Source organism: Vulpes vulpes, chromosome 13 (genome assembly GCF_048418805.1).
Source record: "Vulpes vulpes isolate BD-2025 chromosome 13, VulVul3, whole genome shotgun sequence".
Taxonomy (NCBI): domain Eukaryota; kingdom Metazoa; phylum Chordata; class Mammalia; order Carnivora; family Canidae; genus Vulpes; species Vulpes vulpes.
In genome coordinates, this window is record NC_132792.1 from 109903876 (window position 1) to 109923558 (window position 19683).

Consider the following 19683-nt stretch of genomic DNA (forward strand, 5'->3'; position numbering starts at 1 on the left):
GTAATGGTAGTCCTGACCAAAATGCTAACACCTCACTAACACTGAATGAACATTTCAAAGGGATAAGGGATGGCTACTTTAGCCCAATGTATAGAGGGGGAAACCCATGATATAAATTTAACATAGATGATGAGTCTATTAGAAAATGAATGAGTTAGGAACTCAAATGTAGCCTTTGTGGAGAGGGTGAATTTCTGAGCCTACAGTGGCAAACTGTAGTTATTTGGATTATTTTGGAGAAAAACCTCCACAGCAAAATAATTTATTTGATGAATTTGGCTACTCCTACTGAATAGATTCCAAAATAATCTTTCAGTTTTCCATTTTATTTTATTACATATAAAACCAAAATGTAATGAGAGGGCATTTATCCAGCTATCCAATACAGTGGCCATGAACATTCTTTATAATTAGCACAACCTGCCTTATTCACAAGGACCATGCCATGATTTCCAATCAAACTCTAAAGATACTGAAATCAAGTGTCCCTACTGCTTGTTTAGGGATGCTAAAGTCCATTGACATTTCTTTTAAATACATTTAATAGACCATGCATTTCCATGGTTTTTTTCTTGTGATCCCTGAGTTTCATTTCACTGATGCAATTCCTAGTTTAATCTGTTACTATCACCAGATTACACTTTATGAAAACCTGGGGGAAAAATAAACACTTTCATAAACACATGTACACACAGTTCTCTAACATCCACTGATAGCATTTCAGACAGGAAGGATTTTTTTATTGAAAATCAGTGTCAGGCTGCTCTCCCTAAGCTACTCTTCAGCCGACACCTCTCAGTCTATTGTCCAATATAGATTGTAAGACCCCGGGGAAGTGAATGTTGCTGAGTTCAAGAGATTTCTGGAGTTTAGTTAAGCTATCGATAAACTCTTCATGGATTATTCTAGCTCATAGACAACCCCTTTTGCTTTTGTTGTTTTATTTATAACACAATGATGCCACCTCCTTTGCTCTCACCCTAGCAAGCCAGAAGGATAAGAATTGTTAAGGATTTCTTCACTAATCATTCTACCTTTTGGCAACAATTCTGAATTGTTCTTCTGGAGTTCAGATCCACCAGGCTGGCCCCTGACCCGTTGCCTGAGAGTGTGCAGTGAAACCAGAATCAGAGATGGTGCTAGATGGCAGCTTGGAAGGGGAAACGACATGTCTAATAACCAACAGGAATGGCTAGTAATTAGCTGAAATGACAATAATTAACAGAAATGACAAGTCTAATAAATTTTTACTTAAGTGTTGTCACATGGCACTTTGGGTTTTTAGCTTTCCATTTTAAATATTAATCTCAATGGAGTTTACTTTAGATGAAAAGTCACATCAAGTATGGAGATGGAAGTAATTCTATACACACACTCCATCAAATTCTGTTTTATCAACGTCACTTATGCCATGATCAGCAGCAAATGGATTAAGATTTCATATTGTTCCCTTAAATATATATTCTTTTTGTGTGTACCTCATTTATGCAGCTCAAAAACATTCAGCCACAGGGATCAGAGGGAAAGTGGTTGTTTTTAATTTTCTTTGATATCTTCAAAGATAAGAAGGTCTCACCCCTCCCCTCTCCCCCCCTCTTCAGTAACAGACAAAGAAGGTTAAATCTTATTAGCATGTCCTATATAGCTAGTTGTAACCTAAGTGACCTGTCATGGCACTAAATGCCTACTAGAACTTTCTCTGTACTTGCAAGATGGAAATTTTATGCATCAATGCTTTTATGCATGCATCTGATTTGGGAAGTTCACTGCTTTATGGATATGAACATTGTGATCATGTAAATTGATCTACATAATGGGATTTTGTGTGTGTGCGTGCATATATCTATATGGATATGGATGTATGCAAGTGTATTCTAAAAGGAAATATAATACATGAAATGTTAACTTTAATGATATGAAATGCATTAAATTCAAACTACCTTGCATGTGTATGCAGATGCATTATGTCTCTATCATTGTGCTCTGCAGGGATTTAAGGCAGAAAAAAAAATTCATCATATACTCTGATGTGCCATGCTAAATGAGAGTGCAACATGGCCCTATTCTAGGCAATAAATAAGATCCAAGGAAACCAAGACTTACGAAGCTTTTAAGGACAGCCCTTAGCAAAACTGCCATAAAAATGAAATTTTATTCCAGGGCATACAGCTCATCCTTTCAGGTACCCTGACTAAGCTCCTTTTGTCTCTACACTCTCATCTACTGGAAACTAAGAGTTCTAAATTGCAGAGTTCTGATAACCAAAAAATGCATTAAGTTTCCAACTTTCTTCTCACCAAAATTCATTCACCATTGAGTCTCATTACTTCAAGGTCTAAGAGATTTAGTCAGATAAACTAAATGAGCTAAAGCATTAATTCCTTAAAGACTTACTTTTCTCGACAACATAATGCCTTAACCCAGGCCCTAATTCAAATTATCTTTAATGAAGCTTGTTTTGGTAAACCTAATCCTTGAAATTAATTTCAGGCCTATGGTACTCTAAGAGGGTTGTATTCTGCACATCACCCTCAAAACTGTGTCTAGTGTGCTCCTGAATGTCCTAAAGCAATCTGGTCATTCATTTTTCGAAGCTAGATTCAAATTGCTCAGCTTTCTATTTGTCATCATCGTCAAAGAGTAGATACTTAATTCATATTTAATAATTATGCTGATACAGTAGATATTGACAATTTTCAAATACATCACTATAGATTCATCTGAACTACAGACCTATTCAACACATAAAGAAAAAAAAATTACAACATAGAGGGCAAAATAAAAAAAAAAAAAGGCAGAAATAAACGGGCTTATTACAGACCTTCTAATTATCCAGATGGCAGCAGAATTAGAAAACCAGTAACCCCATGGATTCAGCCTCAGAAATCTAGTTGTCATTTGATCAAGAATAATCTTATGTATCCAATCAGTTTGTTCACTTGGTAAATATTTATTTCATACCTATTAATTATGGAGAAGACAAGGACAAGTAACAACTGGTCTTTTTCCTCAATTTTCTTTTCTAAGCTATGTAGAGTATCGGCATTAAAAAAAAAAGGAATACATGTTAAATTCAATGGCATAATTGTTTTTCATTTATGACGTTGACCTGATAATTAATTATATAGATAATATTTGAAACTCAAACTATATTCAGTGCAGTCAGGCATATTGAGTTTGACAATGTTCTCCATCCACCACCAGAAGTGTCTGCCTGGAACTTCAGAATGTGATTGACCCTAAATCCAACCACTTGTGTCATTATAAAAAGACCATATAAGGCACACACACAAAAAAACTACATGAAGATGCAGGCAGAGATTGGAGTGATATAGCTACACATCAAGGACTGTCAAGAGACAAAAGAAGTTAGGGAAAGGCACCAAGGGATTCTTCCCTGTAGGCTTCAAAGGAAGCATGGCCCTGCTGATTCCTTAATTTTATATTTCTAGACTCCAGATCTGTGAGGGAATAGATTTCTGTTGTCTAGAGCCATTCACTTTGTGATAATTAATTATGGCAGCCCCAGGAAATTAATACAGTTGATATGTTTAATTGTTTTTGATAAATGATGCGCACCAAATACTTGGTCCAGAAATTGGGATAGGCAAAGTTTCAGCCTAACTTTTGATCAACCTAGGAAACATATTTATCAAGGTATATGTATATGTAATAAATTTGTTACAAATACAATTATCTTTTTCCTGTTTATAGTTGCTTAGATGTTGATTATATTTATTAGTCTAGTCAGTAGATGCTAGGTTACATTGCAATAATAAAAATCTCAGTGTTTTGAAAAAAAAAAATAATGTTATTTCTTGCTCACATACCCATAGAGTGAGAACAGGATACTCTTCTCTGCTTTTTCCTCACTCTGGAGCCCTATCTAAAGGGGAAATAAAAGGTCTGGAGGATCTAGAATTCGCACTCAAATATCTTATTTCCACTGACAACCTGTTGGAAAGAACTGGGCACATTATTCAACTAACAAGAGGTCATGAAAAGCAATCCCACCAGGAGCCCAAAGGTAGAGGGCAAAAAGAACAGCAAACATGGCCACTGCGTCATGCCCAGTGTACTCTCAGATTCTTGAGACTATTATTTTTCCATGCTTCTACACTTTTGGACAGTATGGTAATCAAGTTTTTTGGTTGATGTATTGATGGATATTATTTGTCAAGCTAATTAATCAAGAAGCATATTTTAAATGACCAGATGAGATAGGTTTCTATTTTGTATTTGGTCTTATGATTCTCACTGCCTTAAAGCTGAATATGTTAATATACTGCCATTATAGGAAATATCAAGAGGAATTCAGGATATCATAAAGAAACTGATATGCAACATAATAAACCTGGTATTTCCCCCACCCCCGCATTTATTACTTCACATTTAGAATTTTTGCAATTGCAGTTACTTAAAGGATGAGAAAATTAAATGCATTTCTAAAAACAGAAACAATATTATTATGGGGATATGTGAGAAAATCAAATAAATTGAGTTCCAATAGCCAAGAAAAAGTTAAAAGGTGATTTGATGGCCTTCCTTAATTTATGACAGTCTTTGAACAGTGATTTCCTGAAGAAGATGCTGCCTAGCGGGTTTTCAAAATTATTCTGTTGTGTTTGACTTTTAACTATAACACAGTATGGAGAAATGTCTTTAAATGAGTGAAAGCAGCCATTCGGGTGAAGGTCCTAATAAATAGCATCTCCACAACTGGAGCACCTCAGAGAGAGCAACTGGGCTGGTTGAAATCTCACTAATCTCCTTTCATGAAGATGGCGCCAAAGGCAAAGAAGGAAGCCCCTGCCCCTCCCAAAGCTGAAGCCAAAGGAAAGGCTTTGAAAGCTAAGAAAGCAGTGCTGAAAGGCGTGCACAATCACAAAAAAGGAAGATCCGTCCGTCACCTACATTCCAATGACCCGAGACCCTGTGTCTCTCAAGGCAGCCCAAATATCCTCGAAAGAGCGCCCCCAGGAGAAACAAGCTTGATCACTATGCCATCATCAAGTTCCCCCTGACTACTGAGTCAGCCCTGAAGAAAATAGAAGACAACACACTTGTGTTCATTGTGGATGTCAAGGCGGATGAGCACCAGATCAAACAGGCTGTGAAGAAGCTCTATGACATTGATGTGGCCAAGGTCAACACCTTGATCAGGCCTGATGGAGAGAAGAAAGCGTATGTTCCACTGGCTCCTGACTATGATGCTTTGGATGTTGCCAACAAAATTGCGATCATCTAAACTGAGTCCAGCCGGCTATAAATCTAAATATAAATTTTTTCACCATAAAAAGAAAAAAAAAAAGAAATCTCACTAATCTCTTGGCAGGAACTCTTTAAACTCTTTACCTCCCTTTACTGACCTGCATACCAATACTTCCACTTGCTAGTCCTCTTTCACTGAGGTGTATAAGTTTTTTCCTACTCCCAAGTCCCAAGCCATTTATCACACGAGCTGATTATGAGCTGAGTCTGAACTGGATTGGCATCTTTCCCTAAATTTATGCCAAATCCTGGTTTTTATTTGGCCAATGAGTTCCTGGTTAAGGTGACAGCTATTTACACAAGCAACACTTTTAAGTTTAAAGTATGATACCTTTCAGAAAAAGAAAATACTTAAATTAAGGCTTGAAGACTTCAAAGAAATGAAAGTATAATATGAAAATGATAAACAGAGATAGGCAGATTTTATGTGTTTTTCCCTCTCGGATCATACTGCATGGCTGTCATCTTTGGTATATCTAGGTAAGATCTGGCCTTTTATTCTCCTTATGGAATATGCTTTGAGGACCTCACACATTCACCATATAGTAGGGTAAGTTGAAAATGCTTTTTATCTTGATTTTTACTGTTCAGCAATGAATGGTCAGAACAGTTGAGAGCTAAAAACGTTTTTGACAACACAAATTGTATGATAACACTCATTTAGCTATGGTCCTAACTGAAGAAAAAAATATTATAAGAATTTTCTTTCTTTCTTTCTTTCTTTCTTTCTTTCTTTCTTTCTTTCTTTCTTTCTTTCTTTCTTTCTTCTTTCTTTCTTTCTTTTTCTCTTTCTTTCTTTCTTTCTCTCTCTCTCTCTCTCTCTCTCTCTCTTTCTTCTTCCTTTCTTTTGTGGAGGCTGAGAAAAATTAAGGCCATTCCACCTCAAGTTTAGCATTAGCACAAGTACAGCCATCTTAGGCCCCTGTGAATAAGAGCTGAACTTTACAGGAAAAACTGCAGAATGTCCTCGGCAGGGAATCCCATATCATATCAGGAAGACAACAGAGCCCAAGCCAGTGGCAGAAAGTCCCATATTAGAATGAGAACAGAGCTCAATGCTCTGGAAAGCCCCATATCAGAATGTAAACAGAACTTGAGAAGTTCCTCCACCCCTTCTGAAAATCCCCTAAACCAGCTCATAAAAAACCCAGCTGTAACCCACTTCGGGGTCCAAGTCCCTGCTCCGCTGTGTCAGGTACACTTGGACCCAAGTTCGAGCTTGCTAATAAACCCTCATGCGCTTGCATGGGTGTCGGCTCCTTGGTGGTTTCTCAGATTCACAATCTTGGGCACAACACTTTCTTTCTTTCTTTCTTTCTTTCTTTCTTTCTTTCTTTCTTTCTTTCTTCCTTCCTTCCTTCCTTCCTTCCTTCCTTCCTTCCTTCCTTTCTTTCTTTCTTTCTTTCTTTCTTCTTTCTTTCTTCTTTCTTTCTTTCTTTCTTTCTCTTTCTTTCTTCTTTCTTTCTTTCTTTCTTTCTCTTTCTTTCTTCTTTCTTTCTTTCTTTCTTTCTTTCTTTCTTTCTTTCTTTCTTTTTCTTTCTTTCTTTTCTTCTTTTCTTCCTCCCTCCCTCTCTCTCTCTTCTTCTTCTTTTTTTTTTTTTTAATGGGACCCTGACCTGAACCTTTACAGCTCTGTTAAGAAGCAAAAAACTAGGTTTAGTAGGGCATGTCAAGAGTACAGCTTTTTATGTGGAATCTAAAAAATAAAATGAATGAACAAAAAAAACCCAGAAACAGATCCATAAATACAGAGAAAAAACTAGAGGTTGCCAGAGTATAAAAGGGGGGGATATGGGCAAAATGCGTGGGAGGTACAGACTTCTAGTTATGGAATAAAAAATTCACAAGGATGAAAGGGACAGTATAGGGAATGTAGTCACTGAAATTGTAATTGGGTTATATGGTGATAGACAGTAGCTACATTTGTGGTGAGCATAGCATAATATACAGATTTGTCTAATCACTAGATTGCACACTTGAAACTAACATAACATTGTTTTACAACTGTACTTCAATTTTTAAAAAAAAGCATATAATCCCGGAAAAAAAAAAGAGTTTTTTAGGCTTCTATGCGTACCTCTGTAAGAACAGGTACATCTCACAAATACCTGTGTTTCTGAGGTATTGCCATACTCTCCATTTGTGTAAAGAAAAACATTTTACAAATAAAATAAAAAGCACTTCTATTGCTTTGTCGCCATCAAAATAGCATATTCATTTATAGCAGTATCAGGGGAAAGTAGAATGGGGAGGCAGGGTTTAGAGGTCAGGTCTCTTGAAACCACTCTCTTCTATGTCATTTACTGCTAAAATGACCTTTGTCAAGTCATTACAGTTCCCCGGGGTTCACTTTCCACCTTCTTCAATGGCTAGATGTAATGAAACTGCTATTAAAATAACTTAACTAAATATCACTTACAGGATATTTTATCCCCTTCATTCATTCCTGTATCAGGGAGTAGTGACTAGGGACAATATCAAATACATTTAGTATTATATTTAAGAAATATTTTAGACCAGAAATTTTCACTTTTTTTTTAATTTATTCTGAATTAATCTATTTAGATGTTTATATATATTCAACCTTTACCTTCCTATGTAATTTCTGGTGTTTTACTTTATTTCAGGTGAGTGAAAATACTGTTCTTCCCACTCGGTTTTTATGATCAATATGGTAAAGGCATATATTTCTAGAGGTATAAATTCCACAGACTCTGAGTGTCCCATTTAACTTGACACAAATTCTGTAAACTTTAGTTATCTGCTTTTCTAGCTTGGAGGAAATTAAAATTAGAAAATTCTAAGAAACTTTTCAGAGACATCGAATGAGACACAACTAACCTCAATCCAGGAAAACAAAAGTGTTTCCTGGGGGTAGAGGTGGGGCTGAAATGTTTTAAAATGCAGACAAGGACTGTGAATTTCATAATGTACGGTTTTGTTTTGTGGATTTATTTATTAAAATAAATGGATTTTATATCTAAAGCATATGCAAGTCATTATTTGAAGCTACAAATGCTGATAAGACATAATCCATTTATTTACCCAAAGAAATTCAATTGGGAAATAAACCTAGACATAATACAGACACAATGAAGTGTTTGTGGGTATGCTGAGTATAGCCTTACTTTTGGAAGTGCTAATCGATGCAATCAGACTTGAGGTTCCTAATTCCAACCCAAGTTTTATGCCATGGGCCATTTTTATAATCAAGGTCTTACAATGGGTCTTACTTAGATAAGGCAGCAGGAAAGTCAATGATATGTAGAGGATAGGATATGAAGTGTCAGAATTTCATTGGTCTTAGTGACAAGAACTGCTCAAACATGACACGTAAGCTCAATGCAAGCAGAACAATGGGCAGAAGGCAATTATGTTGTTAGTAGGGATGCTGTGCAAGACTTCTCAGAGATTGTTCCTCACTTTTCTGGACCAAGAAATGATGAGGATGTCAAGGGGTGCTAGTTTGATGTCATTCCTTAAGTGGGAGTGTTTCCAGGGCCTTATCTCTGGACATTAGTGAGCAGAACTGTTGTTTATATAGTTCCTGATTCCTATAAGTGAAGAACTCAAGAGGCACCTGGGTGACTCAGTCAGTTAAGTGGCCAACTCTTGATTTTAGCACAGGTCATGATCTCAGGGTTCTCGGATTAAGCCCCACATCTGGCTCTACAGTCAGCAGGGAGTCTGCTGGAGATTCTCTCTCTTCACTCACCCTACCACTCCCCCTGGCCGTGAAAGCTCTCTCTCCTTCTCTAAAATAAATAAATCTTAAAAGAAAAAAAGAACTCATGTTTGATGGGCATGTGGAAGAAAGTTATGCAGATGCTAGATGCTAGATGCCCAGTTAAACAAGGAAAGTTTCTTTAAAGCAAAACCTCTACTGCAGTATCTTTTGTCCATCGTATTGAAAACTGTGAGAACAATAGTTGAATCTTAAATTCATGAACACGTTAAAAACGATTTTTTCAAAATAGAAAAAGGCAGGTACATCTATGAAGAGGCTTATTTTGGTTCAGGTATCTCCTTACTTGGCATTTTTAGGGGTGCAAACCTTATGGCATAAAGTAGTGTCTACAGGTAAGAAATGAATCAAGGAAACATGAGCAATGAGTCAGTTTATCTTATACCTGTCTAGGTTTTCCATGGTACAAAGGTCATGAGCAGTTCCAGTAAAAAGTCATTTAATCAATGGTTATTAATTAGAAAGGAAGTGCCATAACTGGCTGGGAACCCATCAAAAAGTGTGGATTCGGTATTTAGAAAGGGTCCTTTACTAGGTGGAGTATAAAATTTGAATTTATTAAAAACGAACAGAAAACAAGAAAATAAAATCTCTCTCAATAAAACTGTTCTCCTCTTCCTCTAGATTGTATAATATTGTTACTAAAGTAGATGGTATAGTTCAGACTCTGTAGAGTCCATGTGCAGTGAGTGTCTCAAGGTGCAAAGGATTAATAATAATAAAGGAGAGGTCTATGAGAAAAACAGTTTTTAATTTGGGATGAAGGAAAAATCAGTGCGGTCCTGGTTGTGAGTTGTCACACATCCTGGAAAGAGTGATTGCAATACGGAGGAGATATTTTCTTTGTTTTCCTGTTTGTTTGTTTGTTTTTTGCTTGTGTGCATGCATATACACATACATATGCATGCAAATTCATGGCATAGAATCCCAGATAATTCTCTCCTTGTTTAGAATGTTCACTATTGAGCCAGTCTTGAACCAGTTTTAGTTTCTACCAGGATGTATCATCCTACTCATCACCAGGCCAATAAAATCTCACAGTTAGCTAGTCAGATAAATCCTTGTCTTTTTTGCATTAACGTAGAACTCTAAAAGGAGCACCTTATAGATAAGGGGGATACAGGTAATATGAGATTGCCTCATTAGAGCGCCATTAACGCATCTCCTACTATGGGGCTCTGTTAGGATGTCTTCTCAATCTTTTCAGTTACATCTGAGACAAGAGTGACTGGTTTTGTTCAGCCAATTTCCCACAAAGAGGAAGCAACGTGCTATTTTGGTGTGCTTTTTGTTTGTTTGCTTTTTTATTTTTTACTTTTCCAGAAATGTTGTTGTTTGCTTTATAAAAGTCAGTGCGTGTGCCAGCCCAAATAGGGTAAAAGCAGGCTGTCCGGAGGTGCAGAAGCTGAGTGGCAGACTAGCCCTCTTCACCAACTGAATCACTTACTCCAAGCACAAGCGATTCAATTTTGTGCCTCAGCAAAACTGCAGATTACTACATGCTGTAGACCAGTGGGTTTCAACCCTGGCTGCAAATTAGAATTCCCTAGGGAGGTACTTTTAAATATCGATGCTTAGCAACCCCCCACACCTGTGGAATGAAGCCAGATTCCTTCAGGTTGTGTCCCTGGGATGTTTGTGCCTGTGTGTGTGTGTGTGTGTGTGTGTGTGCATGCGTGTTTATATGTGTGTTCATGTGGACATCTCTGAGCATATGTCTGCATGTGTGTTTACATGTATATGTAGTAGGTATATATGTGTACAGGGCCAGGGTGCTTGGGATCCCAGAGGATTCTTATACACGTGAAGGAATCAGGGCTGAGAATCAGAGATGTATACATCTTCATAAATCCTTGACCCAAATCTGAAGCTATCAAATTTATGAATAAGGGAACACTATAACTTAATAAGAAATGAAGAATGCACAGTTAATAGTCTCTAAGAAAATAAAGTTACATAATAAATATTTTTAATGACTAGATGACATCTTCATTTCTGCACAGAGAGACCAAAAGGGGATTTGAACCAAAGCTAAAGTTTTTCTGGAAATGTTCACCTGTGTCCATCCTAATACATGAAGACATTAAGAATCGGCACCCCCACACTCCACACCAATACCATACCACAGGTAACCTTATCCTGAAAATGTTTTGAATTTGGAATGACAAATCATCATCACCTTAGCCTGAGAAATATTTTAGCAATAGATTTTAAATCGCATACATTTAAGGCACAGTTTTTCACAGAATACTTACCTTTCCTACATATTTATCTCCTATTTATACTTAAACATACAACCTGTGTGCAAAGCTTGCTAACGAGCTGAGAGAGAATCTTTGCCCACGGAGCAATAAAAGAGAATCAGTTCTGGGTAAATTTGGTATCTTGTCTTCCAGGATCTTCTAATTCTTCCTATGTCCTACACAGCTTCTGTTCCAGGAGAGTTTTCCTTGGACGGCTCACACCTTGCCTCAAGGTCATTATCACCTCTCACTAGTTACAGGACTGCATTATGCACCTCAAAATGGCTCCTTAATTTGTTTATCTAAGTACAGCTTTTCTCCTTAACCTCAGAGTCCTTGTGTGGCTGCTCTTTATCAGGCCTGATATTCTCTGACGTCCTATAGCTGCAAGGAGAGTTATATATGTCAGAGAGGATCATCTCTCAATTCCACCTCAGCTGAACATTGGTTTCTCCCACGGAACACATCTCATCACCTACTTTGCAAATTTTATACCCTTCTGGAAACACTGGTATTCCACCCGCCTGCAGTGGACACTGCAAAGGTTCTAGTTTCACTTAGGAATCTATTTTAAGATCATCAAGTGATTGACCAGTCTCTTTAATATTTAGAAACATGATTTCCACATCACTAGTAAGTGATGTAAACAGGAAATAGGAAATACTTTGCAAATTACCTTTGTGGTTACTTTGCCTTAAATAAAATGATCTTGTTCACGCAGACTCCATTCGGTGGAAAAGTCACCTCTCCCTCTATCACCATCCCTCCAAAAAAGCAAATTTGAGACCGAGAGCAGGCTGCCAGACTGCCACTTCTACTACTGTCTCCTCAGGCCACAGGCACAATATATCTATGTAACTAGTTCACGTGTTTATATAAACACTTCAAAACACCCAATCAATCACTTCTTTCTAGCCAGCACTTTTCTTAGGGAAGTATATGCCCCTGACCTAGTGGAGACTCAATGTAACTCCTTTCTTTCATGAGCTCAGGGTTTAATGGGCCAAACACAACAATGGCACAGATGAGCAATTTCAAGGAGTTCTCATTATAACCAGGATCCGCGTTACAGAGATTCAGAGGACACATGTCAGAACACAACTCCTGCCTTTAAAGGTATTTTTTTTTTATACAAGTATTACAAACAACGAAGCACACAAGGCTGACAGCTTTCTAAAGGTCAAAAAAGGTTATGATTCTCCTTCTAACTGTAAAACTCTGTATAAGTAGAAATTTAAGCTTCTATCTTCGAGAATGTTAACTTCAGTAACAGTACGTTCTATTAAAATCTACGCAATAAGCCAGACCATAATGTCTGGTCTGGGAGAGTAAGATCAGAGACTTTCTGGACATATATCTCCTTTTAATTAAATCAATATATAAATATATTTTATACTATGTAGTGCCTTTCAAATGCTTCCATTTCTCAGTTGTTCCCTGTACATATGCCGCCTCTATCCCCCTCCCTTGTTTCTCGCCGATTCTTCTATAATCAATCTCCTTGTTTTTTACTGAAAACCACAAATGAGAGCTGGGATTAGTGAAGTGTGCTTTAAGACCAGGAAGCTCTATCAGGAAATACAATCTGTCCTCCACAGACACAATATCTGTGGAAACGAAACAAAAAATTCTTTACTGAATCAACACTAACCACAGCATAGCCTGCATGGGGGAAGCAGACACACATTATCACAAAGGCTAAGGAGCATAAAACCACTGAGCCTGCAGTTGCAGGGTCATAAAATCTTGTTTTCTATTTGAAAAGCATTTAATGCTGGACATTTTGAATGCCTCATCTCAGAGAAAGCCTGGGTACAAGGGACTGAATAATTACATCTTGCAAAAGATGGGGAGTCATCATGTCAGAGAAAGCAGATGGTCTCCCCATCATTCCAATACCCCAAATCCAAACAAGCTCAGTGCGTTTTGACAATCCGACAGTTGATAGAGAAAAAAGCATTTCACTCTTAATTCTAAATAGAAGCAAGGGCCTGAAGATGAACACAGGGCTCTTCCAGGAACCGAAATGTAAACTCCCATCTCCACTGGGGTTGAGGGGATGGGACCAGACTGCCCACCCAGAGTGTGCCATATCTATTGGTACTAAATAGAGCTTAACAGAATATTCCAAATGGATCGCAGAGTTCAGGCTCATTAGAGGCAGTATATCACTTTCCTGAGGAGAATAGTTGGAGGTCGATATTTAGAATGCCTGTGAATTCTTTGGTGCGTGGGAAAGGTGTCCTAAAATATTACTAGAATTACCACCTGGAGTATGTATCAAATCAAAGATGAGTCTGTATTTAAGTTGGTTAAGTTGGTTAAGATCACCAATTACACACAAGCGTGTAGATTTGTAAAATTTCTCCTTTTGACAATTAGTCAACCTCTTAGAGATATTTCTCAGCACTCAAGTCCAGAATTAGGACTATTATCCAGAAACTCTAGGTTAAAATTCTTGGTTCCAAATGAGGACCAAAATGATAAGTTAATTGAACTGTACTGGAAAGGACAGAGGATGAGAAAATGATGTTGGATCTGTCCTTTTGAAATTGCCATTTCAAGATTTAAAGGTGTGTGCCTCCATTTCCTAACATGGAAAGGAACTAATAACATCTGTTTCATCTACAGGTATTAAAATAATGAAAATAAAATGAAGAGGTGAAAGTTTGTAGCAGAAGCACAAAATGGCTGTTCAGTGTAAAACTGACACAGTCCTAATTTTAGGCTCCTTTTTTAATCTCTCACTTTCTTCCTAGGCAGAGGCATCCATGCCTATGGCTCTTGCCACTGCAAAGATGCTGAGAAGTCCCAAGGCCTTTTCTAAGAAAGACTTATTTTTAAATACAAATATTCCACCCCTACTCCAGAGCCTCACCTTAATTTTAGCATCCTCACCTCCACCTCCATGCATCCGTCAACCTGCCAGGCCACTGTCACTCTTACCCATGGCAGGAGGGAGATGGGACAGAGGGGAAAAGTTATCATTACACACTAAATACAGTTTTATTTTTTTTTGCCCTTGTTTACTTTTTTATTTGATTTTCTTATTCCCTAGAGGTAAAGGTTTGACATCACCTTTCAAGATAACGTAATTCACAAGAGCTGGAGTTCATAAGGGGACTCTTGGTTACATTAAGGTAAAACAAACATATTCTCAAATGAAGCACAATTTGTTTTGCATTTATCGTAAAACAGTGCCTTCATTCAGGCTGAGTTATATTGCTGAACATTTGTTTTTTACTTCGAGAAATTTGTTCATTTTCTGGGCCCAGATGCCATTCAGTAAAGACCTCAAAAATCTGTCTCTCCTGAAAGAAGGTTGACAGTAGACTCTGTCACAAGATAGTGAGGTGGGGTCTGGGCTGGGGATCCAGGAAGCACCCACACTGACTTCAATCCAACCTGTTTACCAAGGAATCTCATTCCACTTGAGTCTAAGATGAGATTATTTTATTTCTTTTAAACATTACCCCAAAACATGCTAGGTTGAAACCCCTCGTCTTCTCTCCAACCTTTTAACAACATTCTGGAAAGATCCTATTACTTTCCATCTATTTTAAATATCAAAATTGGTCAGTCCACATGAAAAGTTCCATCTCTCTCATATGATGCTGAATGCTTTCCTTTGCTTCTGCTGGCTTAAGGGCTGGCTGGCACTTTTCACTTTCTTGCCATTGTCCTTTTCTTAAGGACTAGCTCCTCACAAATGAAGGACAAGGACAAAACAATGAAGGATAAGGGCAAATGTCCTTTATCTTATCTTACTGGGCATAATTTTAATCCTTTTCTGCTGATATCGCCTGCTTTTCTGCCTAACTTTGACCCATCACCTATGATGGCCTGTGTGCGGCAGGTGTCCATGCTATTCACACTCCTGGAGCCCAACTGTGTAATGCAAGGGGCTAATACAGCCTCCAGATCAATTAGAACACTAGCCAGCCTGCATGCTCTCTCTGCCCTAGGTTCTCACTTACTTTTTACAACATGGAACTGTTCATTCAGAGGGCAGCTCTGTTGCTGCCACCTTCACTCTTGCTTCCACAGTGTTTTGCGGTGTCCATTTGACCTAGAGGTAAGTCATCTTTGCCAAGCCAATTGATATGAGTCAAGCTTGCTACATTTACTCTGTCTGCCTCCTCTCTTCAGTTTACTTTTCTTCCACTGGGGTAGATAGTCATTTGACTATCTCTGAAGATATCCAACATGGAAATGAGATCTAGTCTCCCCCTCTCACCAGTATCTCTCATCTCTTCATTAGAGATTTTCTTGGGCCTCCATGCACACACTCCTCATGAAAATAGTGACTCTCCCCTCAATACAAAGCTCACTTACAGAGCCTGGGTGAGATGAAGACAGCAGGGTAGATATATATTGTAGGAGGGTCAGCTGTGCTAACTTTTAATAAACCCTGGGAAGCTCGATCCTCAGTTGTTAGTGGCTTTTTTAAGATGGTGGTTTTCTTACCACACTTTTTGTTTTCAGGTGTATAAAGTACTTACATCTCACATCAGTTCTTTGGAGTCTGCACTCTGATACCTCTTGCTTCCTCACTAGTCCAGTTTCCATAAAGTAGCCAGAGAAGGCCCCTTAAATTCCACAATAACACCCAGCAAAATCAGGCACCTCCACCGCCTCTCTGAGGAATGTCACTTTAATTCTTCTTCTCTTTTTATGTTCTAATTATCTCTATATTTATGTGAACATCACTCTCTCTAGATATGTAGATATAGATGCAGACACTTTTTGTTTCCCAATTTGCTTATTATGTACAGTTTGCTTTCTTGCCTCAAGCTCTCCTGCCTGGACTGTTCTTTTCAGGAACCACTAGCCCACCACTAGCACCACTATTACTGGTTCACCTTAACCACGCCCTCTAGCTCCAGCCAAGGTAAGGTGCTCACAGGCAGCTAGGGATTAATGACCAGTGCCTGCCTTAGTCCCATTCATCTGTAAGTTTTCAGGTTAACGACACTCTTTAAGGTGCTTCTCTGTCTTTGTGATTAAGTTAGTTTGCCCCCTTTGCCCTTTTATAACTCTCATCATACTTGAAATTACTTGCTCACTGACTATGTTCTCTGTTAAATTATATGGTTCTTGAGGACAGGGGTCAATCTCATGGATCTATCTTGTTCACGGGTATATCCTTACTACCTAATGCATTTCCCTAACAGCTACTTATTTATTAAGTGAATTGATAAATGTATGGAGAATGGAAATACTTGTCATTAATTTTTATTAGATTTAGCAAATGATTGTTCAACCCTTCATTTGAATCTGCCCTTGGAGCTGTGAGGAACCTTATCGACTCTATCCTTCTCCACCTCTATTGATTTGGCTGCATATTCTTGGTTTCTATCCAGTCAGAGTCTGTTTGAGATTGCCACTGTAACCTCATTTCCATCTGTACTGAAGAGGCCGGTGAAAACACATATTTTTGAAATCAACAGAAAGTGAGTTTTACATATTTTTAAATTAGATCTCTTTGAAGTCAACATTTTTTTTAAATGAAATAGTGCTTTGAGCTCCTAATGTTTTGTAAATCTTAATTTTAGCACTGCCTACAGTGCATTTTTAAATGCTCTTTACAGGACAGTTTAAGTGGCCAAACCTAACATCAATCATTGTCTCTAAGACAAAAATCTTAGTTTTTAAACTTTCCTCATATGTGTGTTTGTTTAGTTTTTAATGCTTAACTTATAATGAACCAGAATTTTTCTAATTGCTTCTGACTTAAAACAATGAAGTTCTAGAGAATGCTTACCCTCAGCATATTTGTGCAGATGAAACATTGGCAGCCCTCAAGAACCTTCTATCTGGTTCCCCATCACATTACGCTCATCTCTGGACCACACCACCACTGGCATAGTTAGTGCATCCTTCCACATTACATCACATTTCTTTGTTTTCTCTTTTCCTCTGGCATTTTTACTTAGCTGACCTGTCTGCTAATAGTACAAAGCCAAACCCTACTACTGAGGAGACTCAGAGGCCAAATACATCTTCCTCCTTATTTTATAGAACAGAGACCAAGATCCCCAGGACAATGTGATTCTCCTGTAGATCACAACTAGTCAAGGGAAGAGTCTTGGCTATAATATGGGGCTTCTCATACCCAGGCGAGTGCTCTTTCTACTATAAAACACGTGCATATTAAGTCAAGTATTCTGGAAGTAATTTACCATATTTGTTAGCTAACTAAATTGCAGATTGAAGCTGAAGGACTTGAATCACTTTAGTTCAGATATTCAAATCCCACCAATCAGTAAATGAAGTACACACAACTGAGGACCAGAGATGGGGGGAAATACCCAATTATAAAAATATTTGTAGGGGCACCTGACTGGCCCAGTTGATAGAGCGTTTGACTCTTGATCTCACGGTTGTTAGTTCAATCCCTGTGTTGGGCATAGAGACTAAAAACACTGTAGATAGCACAACTGAATAATTTCAGGGAAATCAGACAAAATTTTAAAAAATAATAAATCTTTTACCCCACTTTTTTTTCAGTCTGTTGTGTTTTTGGTTTGATTTCACTTCAAAGTGTTCAACTCCCCTGCCCTCACTTGGTCTTCAGAGAAGCCATCAGAATGCAGCACCAGGCTTCTCCCCCTGTCTCTCTTGCAGCTGCAATCCCACATTCCCCAACTGTCAGAGAAATCCCTCCTCCCAGAAACGGTAGCTGGGCGTCTTTCTCTGAAGTTTTGTGGTAGTGGTCAGCTGCTGTCACTAAGGATTAACTGGTCTCAGAATAACCAGAAACATAAATCAAAGTGGGAGCAGAAAAGACAGATCCTCCTCACCAAGTCCACGAAGGAAAGGAAATGCGGCCTCTAGACTCTTTCATCTTCTCAGCCACACCCACACGTGGAGAGTCGGCTGCATTAGCACAGTCGTCTTCAAAGGCAGAGGACAGCAAAGCAAGAGGGGAGAAAAAAGAAAAAAAAAAAATCTTAATGACTAATTGGCAAACCATCTGTCTATATGTGTTATCTCCCTATGTTACCTTCACAATTTTCCTTTTTAAGTTCTCATTGATCTAAGCCTGAAGACATTAAAGGTTGTGATATATTCTGGTCTGCTCATCAGCAAAGTCATCCTAGTGTGTCAGGGCTGGGCAAGCCTGTCGTCCAAAGCCTAGGTTACCAATAAAGAAAACTGAAGGCCAACGGTTTAGATGACTTGGCCAGACTCCTGTATCTCCTTGGAGAAAGAGCCAGGGCTAATGATTCCATGTACTGAGTCCTTCCTCATACAGCCTTCTTGCTAGGACAATGTCTTATTAAAAAAATATCTTCCCTTTACCATATGGTACTTTATGCCTTTATTGCTGCCTTTTCCATCTTCCTAACTCCAGAGTGGAAGCCTTGGTTTCTACCTTCTTCCATCAAAACTTCCAATTAGAAAATGTTTTACATCTGTCTTTCACCAGTTAAGATGAATGAGATTCCCCATGCCACCTTCCCTGAGGGTGTGTTCATGTTTAGTCACGTAATCTGAGTTCTGGAATGGAAAATTTTCATGCCTGCTAAAGGGTTTGTCATCAGGACAGATTGTGGGAAGGGATGGGGGTGGGTTTTTTGACACTCTAGTCTCTGAGCTACTAATGTCTATGATTAGTAATAACAAAATTCACACATCACTTCCCTTTCAGAAACCCATGTAGGGGATCGGTTAGTAATTGTAAGATAGGCAAGTTCAGTTTCATAAGGTGATAGCCTGGAAGATCCCTCTAGGTTAGAACAGCATTCACCAGTGTAATGTAGAGTATTCCTACTTTTCCAGAGGACACGGTAAAAGGTTTCTCTATTTCTCATTCTCTCTTTTTTAAAATCTGAATAAATGTATCTTCAGTGTCATTGCTGTTGTGTGCATTTCAGGGTCTCTCTACTCTGCCTCAGACCTCCTGGGGACTCAGAAGAGGGAACATCTGTTTGTCTGTTTTACTCCCTTTTGCAGAACTTGCTAAATAGGGAAGAAGCTAAATTTTTAATGTTCCCGAAGCTCTGTGTGTGAAACGATGATATTGGGTTGCAATTGAAGAAGAGTTTTAAGACAGGCAATTTTATACCAACTTACATAATGCATGCCAAAGTGTGAGGCTGTTATGGAATCGCATCTGCAATTGTGAGCTGCATAATACAGCAATAGTATTTGAATATTATCAGATTGTAAATGGCGGAAATGTGGTATTAAGTGTTTGTGAGGAGTGAATTATGCCCTATTATATCACAGAGACCCTGGGAGCAGTGGAAGCAGCCGGTGAATGGCGGGTTTCTCTGATTTATTAACAGGGTTAGTTGACTGGGATTATGCTTATTTTTATGTGAGGCACCATTATCAGTTCTGAGGCTCTACTCTAAAGAGGACACACACAGAGAGGAGAGATAATAGTCGCATGCCTCCCCTCATGCATGTCACAGC

The 19683-nt window shown here is 38.3% G+C and overlaps 1 long non-coding RNA gene across 3 annotated transcripts in view; it reads right to left on the reverse strand.

The window, feature by feature from the left end:
* LOC140594954 (uncharacterized) overlaps positions 1-19683 on the reverse strand; it is a 312365-nt gene that overhangs the window by 46185 nt on the left and 246497 nt on the right. For all 3 annotated transcript variants that reach the window (XR_011996239.1, XR_011996238.1, XR_011996240.1), the window contains exon 3: positions 18063-18156. This is a non-coding gene — a long non-coding RNA (uncharacterized lncRNA). The remainder of the gene's footprint in view (positions 1-18062; positions 18157-19683) is intronic.